The following is a 12,194-nucleotide window of genomic DNA, read 5'->3' on the forward strand; positions in this document are numbered from 1 at the left end:
AGTCTCTCTGAAGGGTCAGCAAGCTACAGCCCAAAAGCCAAACCTGGACCACTGCTTGTTTCTTTTAATAAAGTTTTATTGAAACAGAGTCACACGCATCATTTACACATTGTCTCTGTTTTTGTGCTGTGACACCATAGCAGGGTTGCACAGGGGTCCTAGGAAATCACTCAGACCCGCTGTTCAAAGCCAACTCCCAACTTAAACTCTGGCAGACAGCAGTACAGAACCCCTGATTTGACTTCTATATAAGAGACACCCAGGGCCAGGTCTTTCCTCTTTCCTGGAACCCAGGAAGAAGGTAAAGATGGGAGCAGCAGCTAAAGAGAGAAAGTTTGTTTACAAGCCTTGAAGTCTGGTGAGAAGCAGTGCTCAGCTTGCTCCACTGCTGGGATTTTTTTTTTTTTTTTTTCTTTTTATCGGTATCGGGTATTGAACTCACAACTGCCTGCTTGCAAGGCAGGTGCTTATGCCGCTGAGCTAAACCCCCAGGCCTTAGCTTGCTCCACTGTTAATGGCAGTGGCCAAAGGGGACAGAGGCCCCAGGTCAGCCTTTTTCCTGCCATCTATGCCCACCAGAAAAGCTCCTCCCCTCTGCAGTGTTCTTGTTTAATTAGTATTTTCAGAAAATCATCCAGGATGCATCTAGCAACGAATTAAAATATAGTCAAAATCTGAGCTTAGAAACAAAACTTTAGAATTAACCAAAGAAGTCATTAGAATTTCGAGGTCAGTACCTTGAGGTTTTGCTACATGACCACCTTTCACCCAATGCTTGCATCCCAGGTATCAAGCAGTCAGCTAACCTTTATTTGCACATCTCTCATGTCAGGGAACTCATTACCAGTACATAAATTTTAGGAGTGGGCAGCTCCTAACAAACACATTCTGCCTGAAGCTGAAATCTGTTCTCACAGTAACTTGGGCCCATTAACCTTAAAGCAGACCCCCACCCAGCCTCACAATCTAATGCTTCTCTCACACGACGGCCTTTCAAACATGAAAAACACGAGCCACATAATCAAACAATGTTAAAGCTAGAAGGACTTTGAAGCCAGCAACTGGTTGGCCCTCTTAAAATGATTCTTCCAGAAGAAAAGCACCTGTTTTTTCAAGTAAGTTTCTCCAAGCCCCAGTGATTTTTTCTATGTCTTTGTTTTTGTTTTTGATGGTACTGAGGACTGAACGCAGGGCCGTGCATGTTCTCCCAGCAGCTCTTAGAATGGAGATGAAGACCAGCTAAGTGAGGTGGAGGGTACAGGATTCAAATGGCCAAGCCAGCCTTCTCGCACCTTGCAAAATGACAACCACTAAGAAGATACTACCAAAACTCTACGTCACAGGTTCCCAAAGCTTTTCTAGAAAGGGTAATATGATAAATATTCTAGGATTTCAGGCCAAAAGGCCACCAGTGAAACCATTCAACCCTGCTATGGTAACTGGAAAGCAGTTTATCAAAAACAACATGCAAGTGATGGGCGTGACTACACTCCAATGAAATTTAGAAAAGGATTTGCTGCCCGCTGCTTTAGATGCTTGTATGCTATTTTGAATGATCTAGATGTCTACTTTAGAAATTCCAAAAGATACAATATTGACTGCTTTCACAAGGGCACACAATTTACCTTATTATCTGCACAGTAGCACAAACAAATCGTGTAGTCACTGTTGCCAGACCACATTTAACGAATATCTAGAGGATGCCTGATGTGTGCAAATGTGGGAACACCAAGAGGAAAAAAAAGAGACAACATCTTCTTACTTCAGAAGAATATAACTATTTCTGCTGGCTCTTAGTACAATAATGAAATTAGAAACCGTGTGCCAACTATTTTGTCTTCTCTGGCATTAACATGTAGTACCAGCAGCTGCCAGGCAAATGCCCAGTCACCTAAATTATGCTCACTTAGGCAGATGGAGACATCCAAGGAAAGCAAGCACTTAATCATGATTCCCATTTCATCTAGCAGCTACAGTAGTCACTTTATAGGCACTTGAGTTTCTCCAGGTCTATTGTTTTTAAATCTTATATTTCTTTGCCAAAAAAATTTTTTTTGGCCTTGGCCTAGAATCATCTGGATTTTTAAAAGGCAGAGACAGTTTTATGTGGCTTAATTCTAATTCTGATTTTTACAATGTTCCCATTTTCTTGAAAGCAGAAGATATATTTTATTTTACATTTTCCCTAGTGTTTTACAAGCAGTCTACTATACAATAATTTCATTCTAAAACAGACAACCGTTTTTCCAAAAGGTCTTCTTGTCTCTTGATGAAGTATTTCGGTCTTGATAACTAGCTTTAGGTTTCCACATCAGTCTTTTCAAAATCAATGAAAAACTATGTTGACACAAAGGTTTCCACATCAGTCTTTTCAAAATCAATGAAAAACTATGTTGACACAAAACTGTCATTCGGAGCTCTAATGAGATTTCCATAAATATTGAATGAATTAGAAAGAACATTTTTCCTACTTCATAAAATCATTTCAATTTATCTGGAGTAAGAAAGCTGACATTTTAGAATACTGTACAAAAACACTAAGGTCCACCACTGTGAGCTTCAAATTCCTCACAAGTGACAGGCTGAAGCATCTTCCTCAAAGGACTTGGAATGAGTTAATACCTGAGGAACTCTGGGGTCTTGTATACAGTGCCCAGTAAGCATGGAGTAAAAGACATGAGCAGGAAGTGTCTCTGAGATGGGGGTGACCGCCGAACCTCACAGAGATCCAGGAGTCACGGCACGCTGCAGAGTATTGTCACCTAGGGTTCAGATTCACCAGTAAGGAATCAACCAAAGACTAGTAAGTGGCAGGAAAGGATCACTGAGAGGCCCTTCCTTGCTGCTCAGGAATAACAAATTTGAGACACAAAAGCTGGGCCGCTCAAGAGTTAATAGGGAAAGCACTGGACAGTTTCTTATGTTTGGTCTCCCTGAAAGAAGAAAGTGTAATTTTTAGATCCTCATAGGCAAATCAGTCCTAGAAATCTCAAGCGAACACTTATAAACCTTGGGCTTTAGAGGCCCTGGCTAGAAACAGAGATTGCCTAGAACCACGCAGCACCTCCACCAGGCCTCCTAGTCAAAGACACTCGAGTCAACATCCTGTCTGCAGCTACTGCCAGGTCCTGTGTGACTTTATACCTCCAAGAAGAGGCATTGGCACACGGCTTACAACAAACCTCAGATGTTCAGAGCGAATGGAGAAAGGGATGGGACTAAAGCTGATACCAACCCCGGATTTAAAAGTAAATACTTTCATTTCTTCTGCACCATCATTAACAAAAATTTCAAAAATGTGAAAATTATTCTTGACAAATACATTTCAGTCTAGAAAAGAGTATAGCTCCCATCTTTCAGTCATTAGACCAAGACATGACCAAAGCAAAGGCAGCCAAAGAAACAAATAGAACAAGACTCGCATCACGTGTCATCAATCAACAGTCTCCTCAGCATTCACGCAGATTGCTGTGACAGCACATTAGCGTTCCCCAGCTTACACAGCAGGCACCACCCAGCCAGGTAATGTCCCCTGAGGAGAGTCAGCCTCTCCATGGTGAAAGCCACCACCCTGCACATTAACTGGGGATTGAACAAAGAGACCAGGGCACACATATTCTTCTGGCTGTGAGGGAAACTGAACCAACAACTTGTGCTTTCACTTGTCGTCCACTGCTTGCCCCAAGGGCAAGAATTCTTTTAAGGACAAATCACAGAAGTTTTAAATAATGCTTAAAATAACATGACTTTTATTGTTCAGCTCTCTAGACTTGTTTAACTCCTCCTGGACTATTAAAATAATGTCCAGAATGTGCTCTGTGTTCCTGAAGAAAGGTGGCATGTAAGTAAAAAGCACTATCAAATCGATTACTTCATTGGCCACGTCAACCCTGGAGAAAACCCTGCAAGAGGGAATCTCAAATGAGATCTCAAGATAACTCTATGTCTTGTGTTCAGGTGGGAGCAACTGAAGAGGTCCAGAAAAAGAGCCACACAGGTGACAGAAATCTAAGCCACAGACAACTGAGCTTTCCCTCCCTTTCAACTCTCCCTTAATACTGTAGTCACTAGAGACAACCTTATGTCAGCACCACTCCCGCCACACACACGCACACACACACACACACACACACACACACACGAACGATTTCCTCTCATTTACATATATTTCAGGAGACAGGCTTATAGAGAGGCAAAGGGAAGTACGTTAAATCATTGCAGACAAGAATAAATTTCTGGATAGATTCTGAGTTTCTTAAAGAATTGCTTATTGCTCATTAAAAAGCCAGGATCAAACGTGTACCATCAAATACAGTCCCCAAAATATCAAGTCTGATCTTCCTTATGTAACTGAAAAAAACACAAGTTGTAGGATCTGCATCTGTCAACTGACCTGCAGCTGTAGTTGACCTGCCTTCCCCCTGATGATGGACATGGGCCTACCTGGGCCGAACCCCTACCAGGCCCAGGGTGCCTCCTCTCTTGCTTGCTCAAAGACTTCATTCCTATGAGCATACAGACTTGCTACGCACTTTCCATCTTCAAGAACACCTCTGATTCCACTCCACTGTGGGAGACGTTACACTGCTCTGCTCTTCTTAGGACCAAACTCCTCAAAAGAGCTATCCACATAGGCCAGCTCCAGTCCGCCCACTAACGTTCTCTTATGCCTGCTGCAGCCAGGATTTTGCCGCCATCACTTCACTACAACTGCCCTTCTGAAGGTCACCAGAGGACTCCGGGTGGCCAAATCTAATGACTAACTTTCCGGTTCTCTCTTACTCAGATTTTTGGCGTATCTGACATAGTAGTGCTCCATGATGTTCTCTTTGACTGGCTCCTGGGTCACTCTAAACTTGTTCATTCCTCGCTCACTAGCCTCTCTTCTCATGATCCGACCCAAGAGAAGTCCCAGAGCTCAATCTTTTTAGCCCTTCTTTCTCTACACAGACTTCCTAGATGACACCATCCTCTCCTACCTTGTGGATTTATAAACCATCTACAGACTTCTGTACAGTGAATACATACATCTAGCCTGAATCACGTCTGCCTTGCATATATGCATCTGTCCACCTGTAACACTGCAGACACTCTATGTGCACATATGTGTATGTATTTAGATACACATGTACACACACACACACACACACACACACACAGAGGCAACAATGCAGCTGCTTATGGAACTTCACCAGGCAGATGTTTAACGAACATCTCAAAGAAAATAAATTCAAAATTAAACTTTGATTTCTCCCTTTATCCACATCTAGGTATCCTCTTCAACACTTTTGCAAGTCTATATTTGCACCTTTTTTTCATCATCTGACAAACAGTTCAATAGCAAATTCTGCTGGTTCTTTTCCAGAAGGCAACAACTTTTCACCACCTCCCTGGCAAATGCACTGGTGCACTGATCACCTTCTGCCTAAGATTATTTCAGCAGTCTACTACCTAGACTTCCTGCTTCTGCTCACACCCTCTAACAATTTATTCTGCTCCTAGCACTCAACACATACTTTCTCATGTATGGAAGTCAGATCATGGCCCTCCTCTGCTCCATGGCTTCCCCTTTCAACCAAGACACAAGGCAACATCCTCACAGGGAGCCCCATCAATTGGCTTGGGTAGACTGAGGAAGGAAGATTGCCCCAGTAGAGACCAGTCTGGGCTACGTGGCAAGTCTGACACCAGCCGGAAATACACAGCAAAACCTAGCCTTGAAAAAATAATAATCGTAATAATAGAATTAATGCATTTACCTGACAGAACACTAAGTAAATATTCATATTATCTCTTGGGTAACTGGCAGTCCTGTTTAAAGAACATACTTATAAAATCTTTAGCCTCAAAACATATTTGTTACATATGATATCTGTTAGAGAGGAGCATTTTAATCACTAACATCTCAGATCCTGGGAATGTGTAAGTTGTTACAGCTTGGGAAACCTACAGTTATTACAAAACACATTTTTCCTGAAGTAATTAAAATGTCATACTGTCTCTCTAGTAAAAAAGTAAAAAACTGAAAGAGTAGTAAGATCCAAAATGCTAACAGATATTGTAATAATGAAAGGGAAAGAAAGTGCTCTAAAGGATATACCTGTATGTATATTGAAGTGTGCAAGATAGATAACCATACTACTAAGTTTTTGTTAGTTCATCAAACAAAATAAGTAGTACTGTCATTGTTTGATTGAACACTTTTTATGCTTCGATTTTGTAACTTGAACAACTACTTCTAAGATTACAATATGTAATTTATCAACTAGCAATTTCTTAATGTTTTTTGAAATTCTGTGTTATTTCTACCCTTTTTTCTGTTTTGATTTTTTTCTCTAAATAAAAAATAAAATATTACCAAAAATGGCCAATGATGCTTTTAAAGAGTAAAACAATTTTAAAATTAAATAGGTCAAACAGAATAAAGGACTAAGCAACAGGAAATAGCAATTTCTCAAGCCCTTTTTCAAAAGAAAAACAATTACTTGCTACCAAAATTTCACAACATTTTATGCAAAAATCATAGAGACACACGATGGAAATTTCCTTTAATGATAAAAATTTATAATGATGCATAAAGTCTTAAGCTTTTAACATTTCTGGTTTACTACATAATTGTTAGGTAGAAAACAATTATGAACAAACCATCTGCACAGATGTGGCAACACTGAAGGAAATTACCACTAAACTACAAAATTCACCCACAGAGAGAAATGCATTTTGGTTCCCAGCTCAGGGAGAATGGCCAAGGGACTCAGCAAAGCTCCAGCAGTAAAGATGGTAGATTTCATCCGCAGTTTCAATTTATTTCAGGAGCCAGATCTAATAATTTCTTATCCTGCCCATTTTACCTTAACTCAAGATTTAATTAAGGACTATGATTTGCCCCAGAATCCCACGTTCTCTCACCATCGATCCTGTCCTGCCAGGCAGACTTCTCCGCCCCCAATGGGACTATAAAAAGCACATCTAGAGGCTCTGGCTTTGTTTTCATCTTTCCTTTTTCTCTCTGGAGTTTTCTTCACCTTTTTAATATCAATCTCTTCTCTATAAAGTCCTATTTTTATCTCCAAATGAAATCCAGTATTTTGAAGGTATATTTTACAGACAAAAGACTTACTCCACAACTAATTTACCCATCTAGCAGGATCTGACCCGGGATTTGGGGAAAGAAATGAGAGCTGGTTATAAAAATAGAGAACTAGCAAAGCAAACTATTGGCTTTTGGCACTGTCATCTTATGATTTTTTTTTTTTTTTTTTTTTTGGACAATACTTTCCTTTAGCCCCTCAAACCCTGAAGGGTTTCAACAGTCCAGACATCCTCCTTCAGTTTAGGGATAAGGAATACCAGGGAAGTTCAGGGCAGGCTTAGACCACTGTCCAGAAGCAGACCACAGCAGTTGCTGACCTCTTGTCCCCTCCCTCCACTAACTAGAAGCAGACACAGGACACATGCCTCGGTACTGGAGTCCCAAGGTCACACAGGGCCAATCTGAGCTCTTCCTTCCAAAGTGACCTCTAGAATGCAGCTGTCTGGACCAGATAATGAAATCCTTCCTTTGCTCCCAATCCTGGCTGCCAGAGTGCCCACCAATGTGTCCCAGCCAGAACAGGAGAAGATGCTAAGATGCTGGAGTTCAAGAGGCAAAGAAACACATCCCCATCCTTGTCTCAGCGGACAGCTTTTCATTTAGTTCATTTTTAAAAGGAAGGAAGAGAAGGAGACAAAGAGCTCACCGCAACCAGTTTCTCAACTCTGGAGAGTGTAATCCACAGCCACCATCTAGAATCCAGAGGAGACTGGGATGAGAACCACACTTTGCGAGGATTATATGAGTCTGTCCAGGGATTTGGGGGCGTGGGGGTGGGAGATGAGAGGCATTATGGCTCCTACAGGCTCCCTCCCAAAGAGAAAACCATTTAAAAGACTTTTTTTTTTTCATCTAAAAACACCTCTGCCTCCCTCCACGTCCCTGTACCAGTGCCTGCAGTGCTGTGGCACTGGACCTCACCAGATGGCCACCGCGAGGAAGTGAGCATGTGCACGTGACCTCACTGCTGCCATGAGGTGCAGCAGGAGAGGAGGTGCAGTCTGCACCTACCTGTCTTCCACGTCTCACCCTCACACAGTTTGGCCAGCCTGAGGCACTCCCTACAGAAATAGTAGATATACTTCATACGACTCAAATTTTCTGTCTCTTAATTTTGGAATGGAATTAGGTTTTATTTATCCTCACATTTGTTGTTTTTCAAAGGGTAAGGAAATGGAGGCATTTGCTACAGACAATCACTCACCATTTCCATAAATAACATTTGGTTGATTGTATGAAGAGAAGCAAGTCTGAGTAAACAGAGAGCACTACAGGCCTCTGTTGACCAAGGAACACATTTCACAGCTTATTAACAAGCATAACTACAGGCCATTGTCCAAAAGGCTCCAGATTACTCCTACCACACACATCAAGAATTAGCATTCTACACAGCTCTACTGTTACGGTATTTCTTACAAAATCAGATTTCTTAAAAGGAAATTCAGATCCTTATTATTTAGACCCAACCTAGCCTCCTCTGCAGCCACATCTACATAAAAGCCAGAGAATTGGCCAGGCCCAAGTGTGCCAGGTCCTGGTCTTTCCTTCACATGCAGTTCCTTTTCCCTGAGCCCCTGCCTCTATCTCCCCACTGTGATCTGTCTAAGGCCTCCCCGGCTTCTACCACCTACCGGTGACTGTGCATACACTGCTATCTATGCATGTTTCTCTCCTTTCCTCACATTCTTTTGGCTTCCATCAAGTCCAAGAAGATAGTTTGCATTCTTATCCCTTTTTTCTACTTAATACACATCCTATCTGACACAGGAAGAGAATGCAGGAGTGGGAAATGAAGGTCAGTGATCAAAAGTGACAAAGTGAGGCAAGAAGCCTTGCACAGACAGACAGGGGAAAGGACAGAGAAGTGACTGTGACGCCAGCAGCTAATAATGGAAGCCACAAAATTTTAGAGGAGTTGAATACTTCTATTATCTTCTTGGAAATTTTCTTCTGATATCGAGGGCAGATACAAGGAAGGATGTGACTTACTATACTTTACAAAATCTAATTTCTGCTTAGAAGAAAAAAATGTCAAATGTCAGGGCAGAAAAGGAAACCAAAGGCCCCTGGGGTCTGAACAGACATTGTGAGTCACTGGAACTACCAGGCCAGAAGTAGATGCCTTAATGTGCCTCTGAAGGATTCCAACTCTTTCATGCAGGCAACAATAATCCACAGCATATAAAAGTAAAGTTATAATTTAAAGGCATTTTAAGAAGCATTAAGAAAGATAAAGATATGAACATTTTGGCAAGTGCCACAATGACTCTTGTTCAATGGATTAAACACAAAGAAAAATCTGCTGAAGCAATTAGTTATACAGAAAATTGGCATCTTAAAATCTGAATTATTTTAGAATTATATAGCATCACAAATCAGGATTGCAGAATACCAATGCCATCATTTACTTCATTGTTTTTTTCAATACAAATCTCTGGCTCAGCTTTTAAATAATTCCATCAAATGGCCCCAGTTAGTCCCCTCAAGGGATTACTGCCAAATTCAATAGATCTCATCATTAGAAAAGATTTCCTTTTTCTCAAAGTCGTATTATATCTAGATATGCTGCAGTATCATGTGATAAATGAAGTTTTAAAATGATTACTTGCCAATAAAAAGTGGATTACTGATGTGTAATTACACACTGTGAATTTTCCAGCTGTCTATCAGCTTATTCTTTGTAGGTTACTAGTTTTCAACTTCCTCTTTTTTCTGTTGAACACAGTAACAGTTTTAAAATAGGTCCACAAATTCCTTGATGATTTTCTCTTCCAGAGGTGAAATCTAAAGAACAGAACAGGGGCCAGGGATTTAGCACAGTGGTACAGTGCCTGCCTGGCAAGTGTGAGGTCCCGAGTTCAAGTCCCAGTATCCCCAGAATATAGAATAAAATGCAAATGATGCTGCCTTGATCTTATGGAAAGGCCCATGTGACAGAGACCCCAGCTTCCTGCCAATGGCCATGTGAGAGAAGCATCTTGAAAGCAAATCTTCAGCTCCAGTGAAGCCTTTGGAGGACTGCAGCTCTTACTGATACTCTGATGGAAACTTCATGGAAGAACCCAAACCAGGACAAACAGACTAAGTTTGTCCAAATTTCTGACTCACAGAAACCAGGAGATAATGTTTGTTGCTTTAAATGCTAAGGTTTAGAGGAATTTGTTACACAAGAGATGTGTACATATGCATGTGTACACTGCATGCAGTGTGCAGACTCTCTCAATTTGTGCTTTTTTGGAGTGAGGGGCAAGATTTTGAGAACACAAACAAAGAAATTATGGATCTTCCAAAACACAAAGCACCGTGCATAATAATAGCACTATCTGCAAGAAGTATGTAGGTGGCAGATGCATGCTAAGCTCCAGAGCTCAAATACACACCGCAATTATGTCAGCTATCATCAGAACCATTTTACAGACAAGGAAACCACAGCTAGTCACAAGAGCACTGGCCAAACGCATTTTACACAAATGGTAAGCACTGTGCTGTTTGTTCTTTCTTTACTACCTCTGTGCCTCTCTTATACTTGTAAACAGCATCCCATGAAAATCATGTGACACCTAGCATTTGGAAAGGCTGAGATGGGGAAGGGAACGAACATGGGCCGAGCACTCATTTAACTTGGGAATGTTTTTGGCAGCACAGTAGATATTTTAGATATTTCATGAACTGCATGCTCATAGTTGTAAGTGTTAAGATTTTTATCTGACAAGAAACTGATTGTCATAGGTTAAGGAACAGAATACATTGCTTTACTGTCACAGTGGTCCGGAGGAGAAAGTGTTGAGGCTTTATTTGGCATGAAATGACCATCATGGGTTAAGGGGGAGAATACAGGAAAACTTCTCATAAGCTCCCTCCACCAAAAATTTGAAATCTAGAGTAGAAAGAGATATACACAGAACAACGTCAGCCACCTGCCTACTTCACGAGATTGTGACAAGAGCCATATGAAACCATCTATATGGACATTATTAGGCAAATAAAAGAGGATATTAGTATACATAGTCAGCTCTCAATGGAGCAGCTATGAGAAAAATTGAAACCATCAGTGACACTTAAGCTATGATATATTATTGAGCAAAATCTACAAGTATTTCAAAACCAAAAAATTTTCATCTTAAGATATTTGCTTTCACTGGTCATTTTTATTGTTCAATACAACAGAATAAAGCAAAGGGCATAATTTCTGGATATAACTATATTGTTTGATTTTGTTTGAAAGACATCAAAATGGATTTAAATCAGCAGTAGGAACCTACTGATTATAAAGATTTATTTTACATTTAAATAATTTGTTAAAAGTTATTGTCATTTTCTCTGCATCAGACAATTTTTAAAACATGTTATTGTCTTGAAAGACCTACATATAACTTACAGAAAGTTTAAATATAATAGAATTATGAACGTGTAACTCACCTAAAAAGTAACTTACCCAAAGAGCTAGAGTGGCTTTTTTTTCCCCAATAAATAAGATTTCCTTTGGCAACATTTAGCTGATATTTTGGTTCCTAACTTAAATGAATAACATGCAGGATACGTTTTAGGTGGTCAAATATGTACTCAATATGACATTTTAGTCAAAAACAGACCTTGTATATGATGACCTCTTAAGATTATAATGAAGCTAAAGAATTTATATGTCCTAGTGACATCATTACATTATAGTGCAACTCTTTATTCATGTCTGTGATTAGTATACACACACCTACTTTGTGTCATAAGTCATAAAAGTGTAGTACATACAATCAAGTACCGTATGAAATGCTTGATAATGACAATAAACAATTAGGTTACAGGTTTACATATTTATGATACTATAAACATTTTATTCTTTTAAAGTGTATTCCTGAGTCGTGAGCCAGGAGGAGAACCAAGAAGTCAACCCCCTCCTGAGAACCAACTGGCACGCAGGTTAGGAGACAAGAGCCCCCCACAGCGCACACAGGCACACAGGGACACACACACACCGCCATAAGCAACCTGCTGATTCAGAGGAACAGAGGCTGAGATGATAGCTACTGAAGGGAAAAAACAACTTAACGCTTGCATTGTTTGACTGACTTTGCAGGCCTAAAGCCAGTAGTCCAAGCATCTAAGC

General features: G+C 40.5%; 1 protein-coding gene across 5 annotated transcripts in view; it reads right to left on the reverse strand.

Annotated features, from left to right (window-relative positions):
* Ltbp1 (latent transforming growth factor beta binding protein 1) overlaps positions 1–12,194 on the reverse strand; it is a 405,267-nt gene that overhangs the window by 226,176 nt on the left and 166,897 nt on the right. The gene's annotated exons all lie outside the window — the stretch shown is intronic.

Source organism: Cavia porcellus, unplaced genomic scaffold (assembly GCF_034190915.1).
Source record: "Cavia porcellus strain 051 isolate PalLab524CR breed Dunkin Hartley unplaced genomic scaffold, mCavPor4.1 scaffold_1, whole genome shotgun sequence".
In the NCBI taxonomy this organism is placed as follows: domain Eukaryota; kingdom Metazoa; phylum Chordata; class Mammalia; order Rodentia; family Caviidae; genus Cavia; species Cavia porcellus.